Genomic DNA, 14,173 nt, shown 5'->3' with positions numbered 1-14,173 from the left:
GATGGAATTATAAGTCTAAGCCACTGTGCCTGGTCCACTTCAAACATCTTATTCTTTGTACTTTCAATATATATTTTGAAAAACCTGTTTAAAACAAAAAATTTTTTGGTACTCTCAATGTCTTGAAGTACCTCTAAGAGTTCCCTTACTTATTTACTTATTTATTATTATTATTATTATTTTGAGATGGAGTCTTGCTCTGTTGCCCAGGCTGGAGTGCAGTGGCGCAATCTTGACTCACTTCAACCTCTGCCTCCCCGATTCAAGTGATTCTCCTGCCTCAGCCTCCCAAGTAGCTGGGATTACAGGTGTCTGCCACCATGCCCAACTAATTTTTGTATTTTTTGTAGAGATGGGGTTTCGCCATGTTGGCCAGGCTGGTCTTGAACTCCTGACCTCAAGTGATCCACCCGCCTCAGCCTCCCAAAGTGTTGGGATTACAGGTGTGAGCCACTGCACCTGGCCAAAGAGTTCCTTTAATGTGAAGTTTTTTGCTGGTCTTACTGTCTCTAGGACATCTTTATCCTTTTGGTTATAACCATTTTCTTCATTTTTTTCAAAAGTTTGCCTTCACTAAGTTCCTCTGGTTACATATCTAAAGTCTTTCAAATGGGAACAGTGTCAAAATTTCCACACTCAACTACTTGAAGTTTCACTTCCACCCTTATCACTTTTCATTTCTTTACTTCACTCGATCTTTTTTTTTCTAATTCCCCTTTTCGATTATTCATTTTTCTAAAATGTCATGTGAGTTTTATTACTGGTAGAAAAGGAGGCAACACAATATATCCTTTGCTGTTTGTTAAAGAACTGAATAACAAATATGCAGTGATAGACCAAAGTCTATCACTGATTGACTTTGAAAGAAGTGGTGTGATTGATCACTGATCATAAGGTGCATCTGTTATTTACGTAGTGAATAATGGACTGAAGAGCTAGCAGCAACGTTTGTAATGTGTGCAATTACTTATAGTTACTATATTGTAATAAATGAAATTTGAATTGTGTTGTTAACTATGATAACTAAAATTCATGCATTTCAGAACTGTGCAAAGCAAGGGCTGCCTGTATTTATTAGTTTGGTTTTTAACATAATTTAATTGTAAGTTTATATAATTTAAATTTTAACTAAACATTTTAATTGATACATAATTTTACATATTTGTGGGGTATATATGATATTTAGATACCTCCATACAGTATATACTGATCAGATTAGGGTACTTATGATATCCATCACCTTACAGATTTATCATTTCTTTGAGTTGGGAACATTTCAAATCTTCTCTTCTATTATGGCAATGTTTAACAATTGGCTCACAAAGTTTCTTAAAATCTAACAATTGCCTCTCATGAGCCAACAGGAGCTAGTGCCAACCCTTCACTGCTTTCACCTCATACATCCCTCAATTTTATGAATCCTCCCTTCCTTCAGCCAAAGCACGTATGCTCATACATTCAAAACCAAGCAAAAACGCTATTTTCACCCAACTCTTTATTCCTATAGTGTCTGGATCATAGGTAGAGCTCAGTGTTTGCAGAATTAAAGTGAATTCACATTCACACGAGAACACAAAAGAGTCCACATCATTTGCTCATGTGCACAACCGAGATGCAGCACATTCAAATAAAATAAATGTTGGCCACAACGGATGCTCACTATTTGGCTGGTCTATTCTGTACAACAAAATGTTTTTTATTTGGTTTTCTGATTATGAGAGAATACATGTACATTGGAAAGAACAGGAAAGGGTATGAAGTAGTTGTTAACTCTTTTCTGGAGCTGCCAGAGATAGTGACGGGAAACAGTATTTTAGGTTTAAAAGATAAGAGAAGGCAAGGGAAGATAATTAACTTTAATTGAGTGCCTACCATGCACCTGGCACTTTCTTGCTAGCCCTTACAACTATGTACCATACAAATCAGAAAAACAACGCTCAGAATAAGTGACTTTCTCCAGTCAACCTGAAATTAGTGGAGCTGTAATTCGAATTCAAATCTGCTTACTGCAAAACACAAGCTCTTTCCACTACACTATCTCTATACTTGTGGGCAGTCTGAAATAGGTTGGTAGGCTAAAGGAGCTCTGACTGAACTGGATACCCTGAGGAAAAGCCCAGAGATTCAAATGCCTACACAACTTTCCTCCTCAGTCCAGTCCATGTTTACATCATTAGAACCCAGGTTTTCACACTCTAGCCCAGGGTCTTTCCGTTGTACCATACATGCCATACTGCCGCATAGAGAATTCTTATGAAAAAACGTCAACATTCCCCACTGTCAAGTGTATCCTAATGCTTCCTTACTGGCACCAGAAGATGGCAGTGTGAGTCATCATGGACAGAATGTTAGTAACAATAATTATGCTTGTGGGAATACCCTCTTCCATTATTCTCCAGTCAAATCTAACTGACAGGAAAGCACTTTACCCACATTAGAAGTGGTCTCAGCAGTTTGCCTCTCCCTGGTGCTTGGTGCATATTCCCACCCTGAGCGTGGGAGAAGGTGTGGCAATGCTCAAGCAGTAAGAAAATCTGTAGTCACTGAAAATCTGGGTTGGAATCTTAGCTCTGCCACTTACAGTCACTTTGGACAGGCAACTTCACCTCTCTGAACCTGTTTCCTAATCTGGCAACATGTTGAAACAGCATTCATCATCTTCTCCCTCAAGCGTTCTCCTTCTCTGCTGTCTCCCTGCTTGACAGCACTGACTACTAAGTTACCCAACCCAGAAACCCAAGTGTCATCCTTGACCTCTCCCTCTTTTTTACATGCCAATCCAATCATGAGTTTGATGATTTTACTTCCTGAAATCTGTATTTTCCCTCCTCTACCTAATTCAGGTCACCACCACTTTTGCCTGGATGACTGCAATCAACAATTTATAAGTGGCTTCCCTGCCTCCAAGTCTGTGTCCTCTAATCTATTTCCTACATAGCAGTTAGTGATCTTTTCTAAAATCAAATCTGTTAACACCATTGTGATCTTTTCTAAAATCAAATCTGTTAACACCATTGTGATCTCTTCTAAAATCAAATCTGTTAACATCATTGACCAGATTAAAAGCTCTAACAGCTTCTCACTGCTGATAGAATCCAAAGTCCTTGACAAGAATTAGAAGGCCTTTCTTGATTTGGCCTCTGTCTTGGCTGTCATTGCTTCCCAACTTTGTACTCTCTGCTTCAGCCAAAATTGTCCTCTCAGTTCTTCAGGCATACCATACTATGTGTTCTCCTGCTTCTAGGTTGTTGCACATTCTATTTCTGCTGCCCAAAAAACTATTTTCCTATCTACTGTCTTCCCTCCCCTCTACCCAATTCACCTAGCAAAGTCCTGGACATTTTTCAGGTCTCAACTTAGATGACAATTCCTCTAAGAAGTTTTTCCTGATCCCTAAGTTCAGGTTAGATACCCCTGATTTGTGTTCCTAGAACACACTGCACTTACCCCTTAAGATTGTAATTGCCTATTTCCTCATCTGCTTCCATCAGTAGAGTTTAACGTCTGTAAGAAATAGTGCCTTGCTTACCACAGAACACTGTGCTTGGTACATGGTAGCATTCAATAAATATTTGACCAACTGGCTGAATGAATGAACTATTTGGTGATTTCATTGCCTGCATCTTCTAACTTCTGGCTCTATACCCTAGCTTTCAGCATCTGCTTCTGGCCTCTTTTCTGGTTAGGTTGATCTATTCTCTTTTTGCACCCTAGATAACTTCCAAGATTCTCAACTCTATATGCTTTCTTACAGTCAGCATCATCTACAGTTCCAGTTTGCATAGTCCACTCTTTACCCCCAAGGAATCCAGGATATCAGTGCTGGTCAAACTTGACCACTATTTCCACTTGCCCAGTGATTCAGATAATAAATAACATCATCTACCATTTAATGAACACCTACTATGTGCCAATTCCTTTGTATATGTAGCAGACATTAGCCTCATTTTATTGATGGGAAAACAGGTCTTTCTCTTCATATCCAGTAGTTACTCAGGACTGAACTCAGGTCTGTCTGTTCCAAAGCTTTTCCCATTACACAGTCTTGAAAGTGTTATTATATCTTATTGTATCAGGTTTGATAGAAAGTATGGGTATTGGTAGGAGAGAGGGACAGTGGTAGCACTGAGGTACAACCTTTTGGAAAGGGAATTTGGTAATATCTAACAAAACTACATATGCATTATTTGATCAGGCAAAACTAAGAATTTGCCCTAAAGATACATCTACAACAACAGAAAAACACGTATGCCCAAAATTATTGACTGCAACATTGCAATTGCAAAATACTGGAAACAATTTAAATGCCTAATTATAAGGGAATAGTTGAATAAATTACAGCAGCAGTTCTCAAACATTTTGGTCTCAGGTCCCCTATACACTCATAAATTATAAGGGACACAAAAGATCTTTCGTTTCTATAGATTATATATATGGATAGGTAACATTTTAGAAATTAAAACTAAGACATTTTAAACATTTATTTAAAATAACAATAGTTGGCCGGGCACGGTGGCTCATGCCCCTAATCCCAGCACTTTGGGAGGCCGAGGTGGGTGGATCACTTGAGGTTAGGAGTTCAAGACCAACCTGGCCAAAATGGTGAAACCCCATCTCTAGTAAAAACACAAAAATTAGCCGGGCGTGGTAGCACGCATCTGTACTCCCAGCTACTCGGGAAGCTGAGGCAGGATAATCTCTTGAACCCGAGAAGCAGAGGTTGCAGTGAGCCGAGATTGCACCACTGGACTCGAGCCTGGGCGACAGAGCCAGACTTTGTCTCAAAAAAAAAAAAAAAAGTATTGATGGAACGTATCTCAAAATAATAAGAGCTATTTTTGACAAACCCACAGCCAAAATCATACTGAATGGGCAAAAGCTGGAAGCATTCCCTTTGAAAACTGGCACAAGACAAGGATGCCCTCTCTCACCACTCCTATTCAACATAGTATTGGAAGTTCTGCCCAGGGCAATCCGGCAAGAGAAAGAAATAAAGGGCATTCAAATAGGAAGAGAGGAAGTCAAATCCTCTCTGTTTGCAGATGACATGATTGTATATTTAGAAAACCCCATCATCTCAGCGCAAAATCTCCTTAAGCTGATAAGCAACTTCAGCAAAATCTCAGGATACAAAATCAATATGCAAAAATCACAAGCATTCCTATACACCAATAACAGACAGAGATCCAAATCATGAGTGAGCTCCCATTCACAATTGCTACAAAGAGAACAAAATACCTAGGAATACAACTTACAAGGAATGTGAAGGACCTCTTCAAGGAGAACTACAAACCACTGCTCAAGGAAATAAGACAGGACACAAACAAATGGAAAAACATTCCATGCTCATGGATAGGAAGAATCTATATCATGAAAATGGCCATACTGCCCAAAGTAATTTATAGATTCAGTGCTATCCCCATTAAGCTACCATTGACTTTCTTCACAGAATTAGAAAAAAACTAATTGAAATTTCATATGGAACCAAAAAAGAGCCTGTATAGCCAAGACAATCCTAAGCAAAAAGAACAAAGCTGGAGGCATGACACCACCTGACTTCAAACTATACTACAAGGCTACAGTAACTAAAACTGCAAGGTATTGGTACCAAAACAGATACATAGACCCATGGAACAGAACAGAGGCCTCAGAAATAACGCCACACATCTACAACCATCTGATCTTTGACAAACCTGATAAAAACAAGCAATGGGGAAAGGATTCCCTATTTAATAAATGGTGTTGGAAAAACTGGCTAGCCATATGCAGGAAACTGAAACTGGACCCCTTCCTTACACCTTATACAAAAATTAACTCAAGATGGATTAAAGGCTTAAACGTAAGACCTAAAACATAAAAATCCTAGAAGAAAACCTAGGCAATACCATTCAAGACATAGGCATAGGCAAAGACTTCATGACTAGAACACCAAAAGGAATGGCAACAAAAGCCAGAATTGACAAATGGGATCTAATTAAACTAAAGAGCTTCTGCATAGCAAAAGAAACTATCATCAGAGTGAACAGGAAATCTACAGAATGGGAGAAAATTTTTGCAATTATCCATCTGACAAAGGGCTAATATCTAGAATCTACAAGGAACTTGAACAAATTTACAAACAACCCCATCAAAAAGTGGGTGAAGGATATGAACAGACACTTCTCAAAATAAGACATTTATTCGGACAACAAACATATGAAAAAAAGCTCATCATCACTAGTCATTAGAGAGATGCAAATCAAAACCACAATGAGATACCATCCCATACCACTTAGAATGGTTATTATTAAAAAGTCGGGAAACAACAGATGCTGGAGAGGATGTGGAGAAACAGGAACACTTTTACACTGTTGGTGGGAGTGTAAATTAGTTCAACCATTGTGGAAGATAGTGTGGTGATTCCTCAAGGATCTAGAACCAGAAATACCATTTGACACAGCAATCCCATTACTGGGTAATGGGATTTAAATCATTCTAATGAACTCCTGGCCTCAAGCAATCCTCCTGCCTCAGCCTGCCATAGTGCTGGGATTACAGGTGTGAGCCACAATGTCTGGCCACAGGTGGTAATTTATTAAAGGTGAGTTGCAATGCAGACTCTGCAACCAAATCAGTGAACTTTTCATACTGTTACATTAAATCCATTGGTCTATATTACATTTTAAATAGATATTTTATCTATATGTACTTCTTTTTTTTTTTTTCTTTTTTTTTCAGACAGTCTCACTCAGTCGCCCAGGCTGGAGTCCAGTGGTGCAATCTCGGCTCACCACAACCTCTGTCTCCCGGGTTCAAGCGATTCTCCTGCCTCAGCCTCCCAAGTAGCTGGGATTACAGGCACCCACCACCACGCCCGGCTAATTTTAATATTTTTTGTAGAGACGGGGTTTTGCCATGTTGGCCAGGCTGGTCTCAAACTTCTGACCTCAGGTGATCCACCCACCTCAGCCTCCCAAAGTGTTGGGATTACAGGCGTGAGCCACTGGGCCTGGCCTATATGTACTTTTGTAACATCATGCATTCATTATTTGAAACAATACTGGTTCATGGCTGGGTGCGGTGGCTCACGCCTGTAATCCCAGCACTTTGGGAGGCCAAGGCAGGCGGATCACCTGAGGTCAGGAGTTCGAGACCAGCCTGGCCAACATGGTGAAACCCTGCCTCTACTAAAAATACAAAAATTAGCCGGGTGTGGTGGCATGTGCCTGTAATCCCAGCTACTCGGGAGGCTTGAGGCAGGAGAATCACTTGAACCTGGGAGGGAGAGGTTGCGGTGAGCTGAGATCTGTGCCACTGCACTCCAGCCTGGGTGACAGAGCAAGACTCCATCTCAAGAAAAAAAAAAAAAGAAAAAATACTGGTTCACTAAGTTATGCAGATCTTCCACATGTTGACACATTTCATTATACAATATTTTTAAAAAACACCCCGCAACAGTTCCAACAGTTAATATCTCTGCCCATCTCTTCAGAAAAGTTTAGAAAGCTCTCAAGTTCATAGTGGTGAATACGAGTTTTTCAAAATTCTAATTTATTTATTTATTTTTAAGACAGAGTCTCACTCTGTTGTCCAGGCTGGAGTGCAGTGGTACAATCTCGGCTCACTGCAACCTCCACCTCCCTGCGACCTCCGCCTCCCGGATTCAAATGATTCTCTTGCCTCAGCCTCCAGAGTAGCTGGGACTACAGGCGCCCACCACCACTCCTGGCTAATTTTCGTATTTTCAGTAGAGACGGGGTTTTGCCATGTTGGTCAGGCTGGTCTCGGACTCCTGACATCAGCTGATCCACCCACCTTGGCTTCCCAAAGTGCTGGGATTACAGGCTTGTGTCACTGCACCCAGCCTCAAAATTCTAATATTCATTTGAAAACTTCAATTTTATCATTGGCAACAAACACAGTTGTTTTCCTGGAAGTGACAGTCTTACTTTGTCCATTTTCTAGAAAATGTCTGCCAAATTTCCAACTCTGGATAACCATAGCTTGTCTGTTGTTCTTTAAGGTAAAAATGATGTTCAAATAAAACTGGGGCACGTGTGTGTGTGTGTGTGTGTGTGTGTGTGTGTATTTTCTAGCTCTGCTCAGTGAAAGCACCTGGAAGCAATGACATTATAGTAGCAATGAGCACAACTAGCACATAGGTCTTTATTTCTAAAGACCGTTCTCTACTAAATGGAACTTGGGCTTTTAGGGAAATGGGTGATTCCAGGGATGGAGCAGGGAAAGTACAAGGTGTGCCTGGGACACAATGCCAGAAAGTAAGGGAAGTCTTAAAAAATGATGAAGAAATGTTAAAAGAACCCAGAAACCAGCTGAATCTGAAACAATTTGTGCATCTATTTGTAATAATAATCATTACATAATTCATAGAATAAAAATCAATGAGTTTATCTGATATAAACAAAGTAATAAATGAATAAATGAAGGAGAATAAAAAAGTTCTCCCATACAGCAGAAAGACAAATTTAAAATATATAAGGAATGATAATGATGGAATTAGAAAATTATCATTTGGCAACCATTATAGTAATAATTGTCTCAAGCAAGAATCACCAACGAATGTTAAAAGTGAGTAGTCTCAAATTATCTTCCAAAAGATATTTATTAATTACAAAGATAAAAATTGTTACTTTACAGTGGAGAAATCTGGCTGATAACATTTTTTTTTCCTTTTTTTTTTTGAGACGGATTCTCGCTCTGTCGCCCAGGCTGGAGTGCAGTGGTGCGATCTCGGCTCACTGCAAGTTCCACCTCCCGGGTTCACGCCATTCTCCTGCCTCAGCCTCCCGAGTAGGTGGGACTACAGGTGCCCGCCACCATGCCTGGCTAATTTTTTTGTATTTTTAGTAGAGAGGGGGTTTCACCGTGTTAGCCAGGATGGTCTCGATCTCCTGACCTTGTGATCCGCCCACCTCGGCCTCCCAAAGTGCTAGGATTACAGGTGTGAGCCACTGCGCCCAGCTGCCGATACCTTCTTAAGTGAACAAAGTCACTCTCATCAGTGATGAGACATACAAGTATCACATGACTCTGGATAAGACACACTGAGAGGGACACAACTTCAACTGTGTAGTATTACTGCCCAAAATGCATAACCTGAATTTAATAATGAAGAAAAACCAGAAAAACTCAAATTGAGGGATATTTTACAAAATAAATGGCCTGTATTCTTCAAAAATGTAAAGACTGTAAAAGAAAAAATACTGAAAAACAGTTCCAGATTAAAGAAAATAAAAGAAACTTGAAATTAATTATAATATGTGATACTGCAGGGGATCCTGGACCAGAACCAAAAACTTATTTTCTTTTTCTATAAAGAATATTAGGCGAGGCATGGTGGCTCACGCCTGTATTTCCAGCACTTTGGGAGGCCGAGGAGGGTGGATCTCCTGAGGTCACGAGTTCGAGACTGGCCTGGCCAACATGGTGAAAACCCGTCTCTACTAAAAATACAAAAATTAGCCGGGTGTGGTGGCACATGCCTGTAGTCCCAGCTACTTGGGAGGCCGAGGCAGGAGGTGGAGTCTTACTCTGTTGCCCTGGCTGGAGTCCAGTGGTGTGATCTCAGCTCACTGCAACCTCTGCCTCTGAGGTTCAAACAATTCTTGTGCCTCAGCTGCCCGGGTAGCTGGGACTACAGGTGTGAGCCACCAGGCCCGGCTAATTTTTGTATTTTTAGTAGAACTGGGGTTTCACCATGTTGGCCAGGCTGGTCTTGAACTCCTGACCTCAGGTGATCTGCCCATCTTGGCCTCTCAAAGTGCTGAGATTATGGGCATGAGCCACTGTGCCAGGCCAAAAAAAAAAGCAGCAGAATTTTTTTTTTTTTTTTTTTTGGAGACAGAGTTTTGCTCTTGTTGTCCAGACTGGAGTGCAATGGCACAACCTTGGCTCACCGTAACCTCTGCCTCCCGGGTTCAAGTGATTCTCCTGCCTCAGCCTCCCAAGTAGCTGGGATTACAGGCATGTGCCACCACGCCTGACTAATTTTGTATTTTTAGTAGAGACGGGGTTTCTCCATGTTGGTCAGGCTGGTCTCAAACTCCTGACCTCAGGTGATCCGCCCACCTCAGCCTCTCAAAGTTCTGGGATTACCGGTGTGAGCCACTGTGCCTGGCCAAAAAAATTTTTTTTTGTAGAGATAGGGGTCTTGCTATATTGCCCAGGCTGGTCTCATACTTGTGAGCTAAAGTGATCCTCCTACCTTGGCCTCCCAAAGTGCTGGGATTACAGGTGTGAGCCATCATGCCCATCCAAGGTCACAGATTAGATCACAGTACTGTATCAATGTTAAGTTTTTAATTTTGATAATTATAATGTGATATACGTACTCTGTCTTTGTTTTGATTAAATACACAGAAAAATATTTAGGGATAGATTAGAAGATTACGATGCGCCAGGCATGGTGGCTCAGGCCTATAATCTCAGCACTTTGGGAGGCTGAGGCAGGAGGATTGCTTGAGGCCAGGAGTTTAGGACTAGCCCAAGCAACACAGTGAGACCTCACCTCTAGCAAAAAAAAAATAAATAAATTAGCCAGGTATGGTGGTGCACGCCTGCAGTCCCAACTACTCAGGAGGCTGAGGCAAGAGGATTCTTTGAGCCCAGGAGTTCAAGACTACAGTGAGTTGTGACTGCACCACTGCACTCCAGCCTGGGCAACAGAGCAAGAGTGTCTCTTAAAAATAATAATAATAGGCCGGGCACGGTGGCTCACGCCTGTAATCCCAGCACTTTGGGAGGCCAAGGCGGGCAGATCACGAGGTCAGGAGATCGAGACCATCCTAGCTAACACGGTGAAACCCTGTCTCTACTAAAAATACAAAAAATTAGCTGGGCGTGGTGGCGGGCACTTATAGTCCCAGCTACTTGGGAGGCTGACACAGGAGAATGGCATGAACTTGGGAGGCGGAGCTTGCAGTGAGCCAAGATCGGCCACTGCACTCCAGCCTGGGCGACAGAGCGAGACTCCATCTCAAAAAAAAATAATAATAATAATAATTAGGCTGGGCACAGTGGCTCATGCCTGTGATCCCAGCACTTTGGGAGGCCAAGGCAGGCGGATCACAAGGTCAAGAGATTGAGACCATCCTGGCCAACATGGTGAAACCCCTTCTCTAATAAAAAGACAAAAATTAGCTGGGCATGGTGGTGTGTGCCTGTAGTCCCAGCTACTCGGGAGGCTGAGGCAGAATCACTCGAACCCAGGGGGCAGAGGTTGCAGTGAGCCGAGATCGCACTACCGCACTCTAGCCTGGGTGGCTGAGACTCCGTCTCAAAAAAAAAAAAAAAATTACAATAGCCTCTTTATACATCTGATATGGTTTGGCTGTGTCTCCACTGAAATCTTGTCTTGAATTGTAATAATCCTGTGTCAGGCCCAGGCACGGTGGCTCACACCTGTAATCCCAGCACTTTGGGAGGCCAAGGCGGGTGGATCACCAGGTCAGGAGTTCAAGACAAGACTGGCCAAGATGGTGAAACCCCATCTCTACTAAAAATACAAAAATTAGCTGGGCATGGTGGCGGGCGCCTGTAATCCCACCTACTCAGGAGGCTGAGGCAGGAGAATCGCTCGAACCCGGGAGGCGGAGGTTACAGTGAGCCAAGATCGTGCCACTGCACTCCAGCCTGGGCAACAGAGTGAGACTCCGTCTCAAAAAAAAAAAAAAAAAAAAAAAATCCCGTGTCAAGGGTGGGACCAGGTGGAGATAATTGAATCATGGGGGCAGTTCTCCCCATACTGTTCTCATGATAGTGAGTTCTCATGAGAGCTGATGATTTTATAAGGGACTTTCCCCTTTGCTTGGCACTCATTCTCTCTCCTGCTGCCCTGTGAAGAGGTGCCTTCTGCCATGATTGTAAGTTTCCTGAGGCCTCCGCAGCCATGCAGAACATGTTATGTTCTTCATAACAGCATGAGAACAGACTAATACAATATCTATATCTCTCTATAGAGATAGAAGAAACATAGAGCAAGAGTAAGAGACAGAGAATGATGAAGCAAATGTGGTTAGATATGCGTGAAAAGTATGTGGGATTTTGGGGTACTATTTTTGCAACTTTTCTTTAAATCTGGTATTATTCCAAAATAAAAAAATTGAAAAATTCCACAAACATATAACATTTTGAACTATTATTTCCTTCTAAGTATCATATTTATATATTTTGTAAGTATATAAAGCACATAATTGTGATAAGTCTTTTGTACTTAACACTGTTTTTTATTAACTTGATATTGAATCATAAGCAGTTTTCAATGTCATTTAAAATTATTTAAAAACAACTGTTAATGGATGTATAATAGTTCTTTGTGTAGAGGTTGTTTTTTTTTTTTTTTTTTTTGATGGAGTTTCCTTCTTGTTTCACAGGCTGGAGTGCAGTGGTGCGATCTCGGCTCACTGCAACCTCTGCCTCCCAGGTTCAAGCGGTTCTCCTGCCTCAGCCTCCTGAGTAGCTGGGATTACAGGCATGCACCACCATGCCCGGCCAATTTTTGTATTTTTAGTACAGATGGGGTTTTGCCATGTTGGCCAGGCTGGTCTCAAACTCCTGACCTCAGATGATCCACTCGCTTTGGCCTCCCAAAGTGCTGGGATTACAGGATTGGGCCACAGTGCCTGGCATGTGGAGGTATTTTAATTTATTTAATTTATTTAGGGTTTTCCTCACATTGTTATAAACTTACAGTAAAACCTACAATTAACAACTTTTTGCATCTATCTTTGTCCATATATTTATATTTGATTAGTTACATATCCTCATCTCCTAGAATGAGAACTGCTTTGCTAATTTTTTAAAAATAATTTTATTTTATTTTTAGAGGCAGGGTCTCACTCTGTCTCCGAGGCTGGAGTGCAGTGGGGCAATCACAGCTTACTGTAACCTCAAATTCCTGGGCTCAAGCGGTCCTCCTGCTTCAGCCTCCCAAGTAGCCAGGACTACAGGCTCTTGCCACCATGCCTGGTAATTTTTTTTTTTTTTTTTCGAGACAGAGTTTCGCTCTGTCGCCCAGTCTGGAGTGCAGTGACACGGTCTCAGCTCACTGCAACCTCCGCCTCCTGGGTTCAAGTGATTCTCCTGCCTCAGCCTCCTGAGTAGCTGGGATTACGGACACACACCACCATGCCTGGCTAATTTTTGTATTTTTAGTAGAGACAGGGTTTCACCATGTTGGCCAGGATGGTCTTGATCTCCTGACCTCATGAGCTGCCCACCTCGGCCTCCCAAAGTGCTAGGATTACAGGTGTGAGCCACTGTGCCCGGCTGGGAGTCTTATTTTTTGTGGGCCCTGAAATTTAAAGGAAAAGTCCTAAAAAGTCACTGAGCATGTGGGATGCAGGCTATCTACAGTCTGATGAGGGAGGTTCAGTTCAGCTTAACATCCTCTGGGGTGTACTTTGTGCTGAGACTGGTTCTAGGGACACAGATATGAATCAAACACTGAACCTGTCAAACAGGGGCTTACAATTTGGTAGGGGAGACATATAAGTAAATAGATACTGACTCTAGAGTGATGAGTAGTTACAAATTGGGAAGTACAAAGGTTAATAGGAGCATGGAAGGGGTTTTGTGTCTTCCTTTAAACAAACTTTTATACAGCATTTACTTGTTTTGTTTTTTTTTTTGAAACTGAGTCTTGCTCTGTTGCCCAGGCTGGAGTGTAATGGTGCGATCTTGGCTCACTGCAAACTCTGCCTCCGGTGTTGAAGCGATTGTCCTGCCCCAGCCTCCTGAGAAGCTGGGATTACAGGCACTTGCCTTCATGCCTGGCTAATTTTTGTAGAGATGGGGTTTCACCATGTTGGCCAGACTGATCTTGAACTGCTGACCTCAGGTGATCCACATGCCTCGTCCTCCCAAAGTGCTGGGATTACAGGCATGAGCCACCGTGCCCAGCCAGTATTTACTCTTATATCCAAACAGAATACGCATTCATCAATTCTTCCTTTTTTTCCTTCAGTTCACCTATAATTTATTGAGCATATATCCTTGAGCATATATCCTAGACCAAAGTGAGTGGCAGTGGAGTTGGACAGGAGAAGAGAAATTTAAAAAGCAAAAAAGTAAAATTTATCAGGCTTTGTAACTACTTGCCCAGGAGAAAGACACAAGGGTTAAGAATGAATCCAAGATTTTTGGCTTGGGCACCCGGGTGGATGATGGTGCCATT

Source organism: Pongo abelii, chromosome 1 (assembly GCF_028885655.2).
Source record: "Pongo abelii isolate AG06213 chromosome 1, NHGRI_mPonAbe1-v2.0_pri, whole genome shotgun sequence".
NCBI lineage: Eukaryota > Metazoa > Chordata > Mammalia > Primates > Hominidae > Pongo > Pongo abelii.
Note: the sequence above shows the minus strand (reverse complement) of the source record.